This window comes from Nanorana parkeri, unplaced genomic scaffold, assembly GCF_000935625.1.
Source record: "Nanorana parkeri isolate BGI_ZX_2015 unplaced genomic scaffold, ASM93562v1 scaffold1001, whole genome shotgun sequence".
Taxonomy (NCBI): domain Eukaryota; kingdom Metazoa; phylum Chordata; class Amphibia; order Anura; family Dicroglossidae; genus Nanorana; species Nanorana parkeri.
The window spans coordinates 111,523-120,838 of record NW_017307269.1 but is presented as its reverse complement, the minus strand read 5'-3'; the positions used below and the strand labels follow the sequence as shown (position 1 = coordinate 120,838).

The window sequence follows — 9,316 nt, the reverse complement described above, 5'->3', positions numbered from 1 at the left end:
GGAACGGACGGGGGAGGGGGCGGGTACAGCTGGCTCTGCCTCTAGATAGGCAGAGCCAGCTGTCACTCACGCAGCTGGGCGGATCCCGTCATCTAAGTCGGGATCCGCTCCAGGTGCGGCGTCTCAGTATACCGCGAGCTGTAGCTCGCGGTATACTGAGCTTAGGGTGACGGGAGGACGCTAGTTTGTGTCCTCCCGTTACCCCAAGGAGAACTATGGGGAAAAACACTGACCCCATAGTTCTCCTTTAATATTATTAATACAGGGTTAAAATAGTGCCCACAGTTTGTGCAGTGCTTTACAATATAAAGAAGGACATTACAGTTACAATACAAAACAAGATGGTAAGAAGGGCACTGCCTGTGAGAGCTTACAATCTAAAAACAATCCCGTGTTAGGGTGATTCCTTTCACTTGTAGGGTCCTGTGAAGCCACCCTTGCATCTGTGCTCCCAGACGGAAGTAGAACCAAAAGTACGCAGTGTGTTACTACACTGTGTGCGTCCACACAGGCACAAAGCTTAGGATGGCAAGCCACTTCCCTGCTCCTGCCTCCTCAAAGCCCATAGATGGACTCCCTTGTGAGCTGTATTCAAGGCACACACTCTGTAAAAGAGAGGTTTCTATGAATTCAAAATTTAAATGCTTGGGCAGCAAAAAAAAATATTGCTGCGGAATTAACATTTTGTGTATCTGGATGCATTCTTGTTGAAAGAAAAAAAACCTTGAACGTTCATTACTACAAGGTTTGGATGGAGAGAAATACATTTTCATTATAGCACTGCTCTTTGCTGAAAACAAGTTTAAAAATGAATTCCAGGAAAATTATGCAAATCTGGAACACCTCAGCCTTGAATCATTGGGGTCCCTGGTTCGAATCCAGGTACGGCCAGGAAGTTATCTGCATGGAGTGTGCATGTTCTCCCTGTACTTTCATGGTTTCCCCCCCACACTCTAAACCCATGCTGGAAGGTTAATTGTCTCCTGTCTAAATTGGCCCTAGTATGTATGCATGTGACATAGGGACCTTAGATTGTAAGCTCATTGAGGACAGGGACTGATGTAAATTGATGGCACTATATAAATACCTATAATAATACTAATTATAATAATAATGTCATTATTATTATTAACTGTGCCTTCAAATCTAACTCTGCAAGACATATTCCTGTATGCAGTACATACTCCAGCCAGCAGAGGGCAAGCACAAATGTGAGCCAGACTGTCGCTAGGTCGTGTTGGACGGAGATGACAATTTCCGCTCCTGCTTTCCAACAGTGTTCCGGTGATCGATCAAAACTACGAACTTATCGAGTTGGGGGACCGCATTACTTCCGGTTTCCTCAGAACTACGAGGTTTTTACACAAAACATGTTGTACACGAGCGCCATCCACGGCATTGCCCTATAGACATAGACCACAGCAATAAAGTAATAAAATTATGTAGGATGACAGTAAGCCAGCGCGTTCTTTATCTCAGGTGCCCCACTCAAGCGGCGGCCATATTGAGTGGGGCACCGGAGATAAAGAATGCGCTGGCTTACTGTCATCCTACATCATTTTATTACTTTATTGCTGTGGTCTATGTCTATAGGGCAATGCCGTGGATGGCGCTCGTGCACAACATGTTTTGTGTAAAAACCTCGTAGTTCTGAGGAAACCGGAAGTAATGCGGTCCCACAACTCGATAAGTTCGCACTTTCGACACATCACCGGATCATAGAGAGAGGACCGAAGCAAGACAGGCTTAGACAGCGGCTCTACTTCCGGGTGCTGGTGGCCGAGGTTGTTCCAGAGTTGTGTTATTTAGCCGGCCGGAGCCGCTCTGTGGGAGGTCGGGGATTCTGGTGTACACAATTAGAAGGACAAGAGACGGCTGTCACTAGCAGGTGAGAGCGCACTGTACATTGCGTGGTGTGTGTGCACGCTGTCTCCAGCAACAGGTAGGCGGAGACACAAGTGGCTGCACACACACCTGTGTGTGGTGTTCCAGGCCGAAACTCATCTTAACTTTTAGAAACATTCACCTTTTTTTATTTTTTCCTTTCTGTACAGTGTGATCATTTATTCAGAATATCTGTATTTTATCTTCATTTCTGGCACTTTCATCAATCATTCATTGAAGCTTTGCGTTTTCTTGTTTGCTGGGATGTCCTGAAATGACCCAATTACATGTCCAGGAAAATTGGCGTTGTTCTACTGCAGCCCGCCACCGCGCGCTGTGTCCTGTGCTGCGATCTCTACTTAAAGTCACGCTAAACTCAGGAGTTAAAGCGTAAAAATACTTTTCAATACTAGATAATAAAATAATGAAATACTAGACAGAGGGACCATGGGGAACAATAGTTGCCACCCTCCAGAAGGAAGGACAGTGTCAGCACCAATTCAGAGATGATGTGAGGATCTACAGCCGCGTGATACACAAATAAGATGCATTTTTGTTACTAGTTAGGGTACTTTAATGTATTTTTAAAGTTTAACTCCTGAGTTTAGTGTCACTTTAAGAACATAGTGAAGGAATCCAAAGCCTACGTAGATCTGTTGCCCATAGTGGCCTTTTATCAGGTTTCACAATTCTGGGAGAATTGATTGGGAACTTTTTCTTGACCTTACTTTTGGTTTTTGCAGAACATTTCCTCTATTTGCATTTTGATGATATAAATGCCATGGCTGTATACTAGTTGGATATTTTGTTTGTTGATACACAGATGAACTTCTGGTGGTTAAAAAGTAACTTTAATTACTTCTCAGATTGCAGGTAATTTTCCAGTCTCCGACATTCTGTCACTCTCACCCAATTACAAATGCTAGCATATTTTTCTTTGAGCTTCCCCACCCTACCGGTAGTTCTGTTCTCGTGCATTCCCATTTCCCAAGCAGATGATCCCTGTACTATTAAATCTAGGGATGCACCGATCCTAGTATCGGTAGCGGTGCCGATACCTAGTATTTGGGCGAGTACTCGTACTCTCCCAAATGCTCCAATGCCTAGCACGAGTACTTGCTGTATCATGAAGCCGGGCAGCGTGTCATTACACGCTGCCTGGTTTCCCGATTGATCGGGAAGCGGCTCCATGCTCTCTTGTCACTTGTGATGAGAGAGTATGGAGCCGACTTCCGGGCCAATCGGGAAATCGGGCAGCGTGTAATGACGAGCTGCCCAGCTTCCTGATTGGTCGGGAAGCTGGCCAATCAGGAAGCCGGGCGCCATGTAATGACACAGAGCCTGGAATTCTGATTGGCTGGAAGCTGGCTTCATGCTCTCTCGTCATCTCATTAAGAGGGAGCATGAAGCCGGTCTCCCGGCCAATCAGAAAGCAGGGCGTCGCGTCATTACACGGCGACGGGGTTCCTGATTGGCCAGACAGCTCCGGCTGGGTGCTGGAGGAAGGCTGAGTTCTGGCTGCAGAGACCCCAGGGGTGACAGGCTGGACATACCAAGGTAAGAGGGGACAGCCCTCTTCGGGATCGGAATCGGGAAGCCGGGTGGCGAGTCTTTACAAGCTGCCTGGCTTCCCGGCTAATCAGGAAGCCAGGTGGGGAGTCATTACACGCCACCTGGCTTCCTGAATGGGACTTCCGTTACTCGGTAATTGGTATCGGTGGTTACCGGTAAAATATTATCGGTACTCGGTACCAAAATACCGGTATCGGTGCATCCCTAATTAAACCCTCCGATACCCAAACCAATGATGTATATCCATAACTGATGATCATATGCCCCACCAGAAGACCACCCATTACATGTTTGAGGTCTTCTTCACACCATGTCTGTTGTGTGTTTTTTAGTACACCGCCACACAAGTATGGTGTGAACAGGGCACATAGAAACAGGGTGGATTTGATTTAAATCAAGTCGATTTCAAGTCACGATTTAAATCCCAATTTAAATCACTAGTAAGAAGGCTTGAATTAAATCGTAATTTTTAAAGAGCAACTGTCATCTCTGTCCCGCAGCAGCTCCTCCTCTGACCCGCTGTTGACTCACCGACAGTCCCATTCACTTCAATGGGACGGCTGGTGATGCGGCAGTGACACAACAAGGTGAGGGACATGGTGGGCAGCAGGTGAGTGGATTTGCCAAACAATGGGATAAAGAAAATCATAAAACAAAGTTCAGGAATATTATCTCATGGTTACTTACTGTGAAATTGTGTGAATGCATCAATGCAGTGCATGTTATCTCAGCTTGCATTCATCATGAGTAAAATGTAAATATTGCATAATATACAGTCTCATGCTACATAACTAAGCTCCATTTCATGCTGAATAAACTAAATTTCTAATGTATCTTAAATAGAAAAGTATATTTAGATAGATTTTTACTCCAAAAGCATCTTATTAAAATAAATTTGATTAAAAAAAGAAATGTTCTGATTTTTAATTTTATCCACCCTGCATAGAATATAATTGTTCTCTATATGCCCTGTTTACCCCATTCATGTGCAGTGGTGTGCAGAAAAACATCTCAAAGGACATGATGTGAACATGCTCTGAGAGTAACGACAGCCCACGCCTTACAGGCCACCACCCATAATCCACTACCCTCAGTTATTTAGCCTACAGACTTTTTTCTTTTTTCTCTCATCCTCAAACACTCTCACATTTCTTTCTGGTTTCTCACCTTTTGCGTAGTATTTCTTTTAGCGCAATAATAGGCATATTGAAACAATGATTTCTAACTGCAGCTTTGTAAATAATTGGCTGTATCTCTATCTTATAGTTGTGTAGAGATAAGCAAAAGGAAGTAAGTGAAATAACCCAGATACAATGTCTGCACTTACAATACTGCTCTTCTGTGACCAGGCAGTGCTTAGAGAAGTGTTCCATTGCGTCCAGTTAAATTTCCGTTTACTGTTATCAGGTCAGATAGTTAATAGCTTTGTGTATTTAGCAGCTCAACATTACTCCCTATGCTGTATTGTTAAAGGAAAAACTCCAGGAAATCTTTGTAATAACCCTTCCAGTGGGGCTACCCCCTGCACTTGGGAGAAAAATAACAAGATATACTTACCTGAAGTTCCGAGTTCCTATTCTGCCTATAAACTGTGTATAGACGTTGGTGATTTAAAGGACCTTAGACCACTGCAGAGGAGGGGGTGAGAGACACAAGATGGACCGGTCTAATAATATGCTGGCTCTGAGCTTTTGGTGGGTGTATGGTTTTTAATCTACATACATACATACATACATACATACATACATACATACATACATACATACATACATACATGCATTGCTTTACATTTTTGCCCAAACACTTAAAATCATCATGTTTCCAAAGAGATGGCCCCAACTCTCTTAGCTCTGTTTCCCTAAACTTCCTGTCCAGTATAAGATCACAAAGAGACATTGCAGACTCCAGCAACTGTTAATAAACTATCTTGGAGGAGAGGGGGCCAGGGGGGATGGAAGTAGCTTGATTTACTCTGTCTGTGTGTTTGTGAAGACACACACAGCATACTATCACACACAAGGGTGACAGCATAGCACTCTGCTTGAGAAAGCTTGTGACTTAATATCACTTGAACCCTTGCAGTGTGGGGTAGGCCCACTGCAAGGGTGAATTTAAAAAAAATCTTGGAGTTCTTCTTAAAAAGCACTTTTACCTGCTGTCAAAGTTCTATACTCAACTTTATCATTAGTTTCTAAGACATTTGGGCTTTATGTGTATCAAAGAAAAAAAGTGTACTCTATCTTTGTACCATTGGGCCCATCATCATAATTGCTTGTCCTACAGTTGTCTTGGACAGGAAATCTTATTCTTCAAAGTGTCTGAAATAAAAGTGGTCTATGTTTCTAGACAGCAACAGATCAGGTTCCTGATTCCCGCTGTCATTTCCATGGCAGGCCTGAATATCCCTGTTTCCTGTGTATATAAAGAGAGAATTTTTCACTTTGTCCATGAAGAGCACTAGTGATTGCTGATGGGTATTTTCTGCATTTAGGCACTGATGGGGGTATTACATACAGTATGTATAGTAACCCAGTCTGACTGAAAATCCTTGGTAAAGTAGCAGTGGCATCAACACTGTTCTATACATAGCCTGTGCAGTGAGCAAAGCTGTGGAAGAGTCCCATCTGGCCCTGCCCAGTACAGGCTGCCTGCAGGAGGAGGTGGAGACAAGACCCAGTCACCCTGCACTAGGGAAGAATCAGAAGTGGCTGGTCTTTATTATAGGAGGATTCTGCAGAGAGGCAAAGTTTCACATTGGATTACAGCACAGATCTGGAAGAAATACACAAAAAACGCAATGTGTATTCTTATTCAATAAGAATAGACATGCATTTAGTATTTAGACAATATTTAATTGTCCCAGAATTTATCATGAAATCAGCCAAAATCAAGCCAGCTTGGGAAAAGATTTGACTAGCGAGACCTAGTCACAACTGTGTTTGTGCATCTGTATAATAGTGTTGTTTCCCTTCATTGGAACTTTTTCAGATGGGTGGTACCTGACAAAGCTGAGACTCCCATCCAGACTTAGAAGCTTTGTTGCCCAACTCCCAGGACAAGTGTGTGAGTTGTTGCCTATGTTCTGGGATGCTGCATGTGTGTTCTCTCCCAGTGCTACCGCTGTTATGGGGCATTAGGAGCATCGGTTGTCAGCCTCAGCTGTGACAGATAACTGCCATAAAGACTTGTTTCCTGAAGAAGTACAAGTTGTTGCTTTGCACTCTTTCGAGGAATGATCGCTATGTGAATATCATTCCGGAGGAGGACTTCACAATTGAGTCTCATTCAGAAATGGAAAAGGAAATAAAACAATGATTACATTGACTCTTTTCCCACAATGACTGGCAGTCTGTGTTTTTACAACTTGTTTCAGGAACCAGTATTGTATGACATTAAAGGAGAACTATGGGGTTAAGGCTTTTCCCCATAGTTCTTCTTAGGGTAACGGGAGGACACAAACTAGCATCATCCCGTCACCCTAGGCTCAGTATACCGTGAGCTGCAGCTCGCGGTATACTGAGACGCCAACATATACCGCGAGCTGCTGCTCGCGGTATACTGAGACGCTGAAGCGGATCCCGACAATAGTGCCGGGTCCGCCCAGCTGCGTGAGTGACAGCTGGCTCTGACTATCTAAAGGCAGAGCCAGCTGTACCCGCCCCCTCCCCCATTCGTTCCGCCAGTCAGCGCTGGCAGATTGGAGGGGGGAATCCAGCCCCTCCCCTGTCACGGTAGAGAGCCGTGACAGGATCGAGAGGTGAGCGAACACCGGCATGTGTTCCCTCACCTCCCGATCTACTGAGCCGACCTGTGACAGTCTCATTGTCACAGGTCGGCTAGAACAATGAGGTGAGTGAAAAGCACTCACCTCATAGTTCTCCTTTTTAAAAACCGCTACTAAAAAGTATGTTAGTCATTTATGAATGCTGACCACAGCGGATAAATTAAACAGTTACATTCTATTTGCTTTAGGTTTGAGGAAAAAAACTTGGAAATAATACAGGACATATTTTTAAACATATCTAAACCCCAATAAAATATTTAATATAGTGTATCTTACCAGTTCTTAGATTTGGCGGCTGCATTAGTTTTCTTCTTTTTTTAAAAATACTTTTTTGCTTTACTTTAACCTGGTGATCGTTAATATAACACGCTTCTTGTCCCTGGGTGGCAACACTTAACTATACTCTAACTTTGGACAGGCAGTGTTGTCTCCTTAGGCTTTTCTTCTGGTTTTGAACTACAGAAACCTGCCCTCTCCTCATCTGCATTACATCAAGAAGCAGGGAGATTTGTAGTTCACAGAAGATGGCTAATACCATTGTTTGAGGTTTCAGGAAGTTAACAAGGACACAAGATTTCTGACAAGATCAACGCATTTCATGCTTGCTGAAAACGAATGGACTGGTAATCTACAATATCATTTTTTTGTTCCCGGGTTTCGTTACCCTTTAAGAAATCAGGTGAATATAGGCCCATTCAGACTTTATTTTAAGGCCATAATGCTCATTTATGGGGTGGAGAATCTGCAGTGAATGGGACTTTGAGATAGCCAGAGTGTGTGGGACAGGACCTCAATAGGAAACAATAGTGAGTCATGGATGAATAAATACACCATTTCCAAGCAGTCATTGTGCACATCAAATCATCAATGTGACATTTACCAGTGTAAAGTTTTTATAGAGACCTGAATTTTCTGTTGGATAATGGAAATCCAGCAATATGGCAATGCACGTGTCATATGTGCTTCATGTATAACAAACAAGGCAGCTGAAAGCGCACTGTTGCTAACCTGATGATTTTCTGTTTAATAGGCTACTTGCTGTTTAGGGGGTTGACCTGGCTGTATCAGTTATATTTATGTGGATGGTCCTGTTTGTGAACACTCCTTGTAATCGTTTCTAAGCTACTTTTGTATGTCCCTTGATATTCCCAGAATGGATTATCAAACCAATATTTTCAGTGGAAAAATATACTGAAGCAAAGAAACACAATATGTTGTCCAAATTTTTTGGGGTAAAAATGGAGTTGCACCAAGTAAATAGATACCAAACATGTCGAGCTATAGAATTGTGCATGTCCGTTAAATGGCCATAGACTGCGCCTCCCAGGATGATCTATTTACAATGCCTGCAGGCCATTAACGTACAGTTAACAGGGAATAATGACCCCAGAATTCTTGTTTTCCCTTCAGCGTGCATTGTGATGCCTAAATATATAATTTAACTATGGTACTCAAAAACGTCCATAGGTGACGCTGTTAAAAGTCTTTAATGCTCATTATTTTAGCATTTACAGTGATCTAAGAATTCTTCTACTCAGACGTTCGCAGCAATACCTAACGTTTGATGCAATCACTGTTTAAATATACTTGCTTGCCCTGTGCACATGTTTGCATTGTCATGCAGATGGTGGGGCCGGTGGGCCCCCCCCCCCCCACTTTATTGCTATCAGCCCCTATGCCATAGCATTGTGAGGTGACACGTTCTCCCTGCCTCCAATGCAGCTGATCAAGCACAGGATTGTGCTTGATCGTCTGTGCAACTGGAATAAGGTGCATACATCCTTTTAGTAACAGCCTGCAGAAGGGATGTAAAGAAATTCCTGGCTGCTATAGCATTCGGGAGTCTGTTTAACTGTTCCGACATAAACCTTACAGCAGGGGCAGTGAAAGAGGTAAGACCACCTTCCTCCCACCTAGACAAAGAGATGGACATTTTAATAATTTTTGATCAGTAGAAAGCCTTATACAGTTTGCAAGATTCATGGTGATGAAGATAATAGAAGGATGCTAAAAGAATGCTTTGACTTCTTTTTTTTTTTTTTTTTTTTTTATGGGGTCACGTCTGGGGGTTTTCCG

The 9,316-nt window shown here is 43.3% G+C and overlaps 1 protein-coding gene across 2 annotated transcripts in view; it reads left to right on the top strand.

Moving 5' to 3' along the window:
- The first annotated feature begins 1,850 nt into the window (after positions 1 to 1,850).
- Positions 1,851 to 9,316, top strand: part of ARFIP1 (ADP ribosylation factor interacting protein 1) — a 90,546-nt gene continuing 83,080 nt past the window's right edge. The window contains exon 1 of one of the 2 annotated variants that reach the window (XM_018567037.1): positions 1,851 to 1,888. The gene's annotated coding sequence lies outside the window, so the exon portion shown is untranslated. The remainder of the gene's footprint in view (positions 1,889 to 9,316) is intronic. The other variant, XM_018567039.1, reaches the window with a different exon arrangement.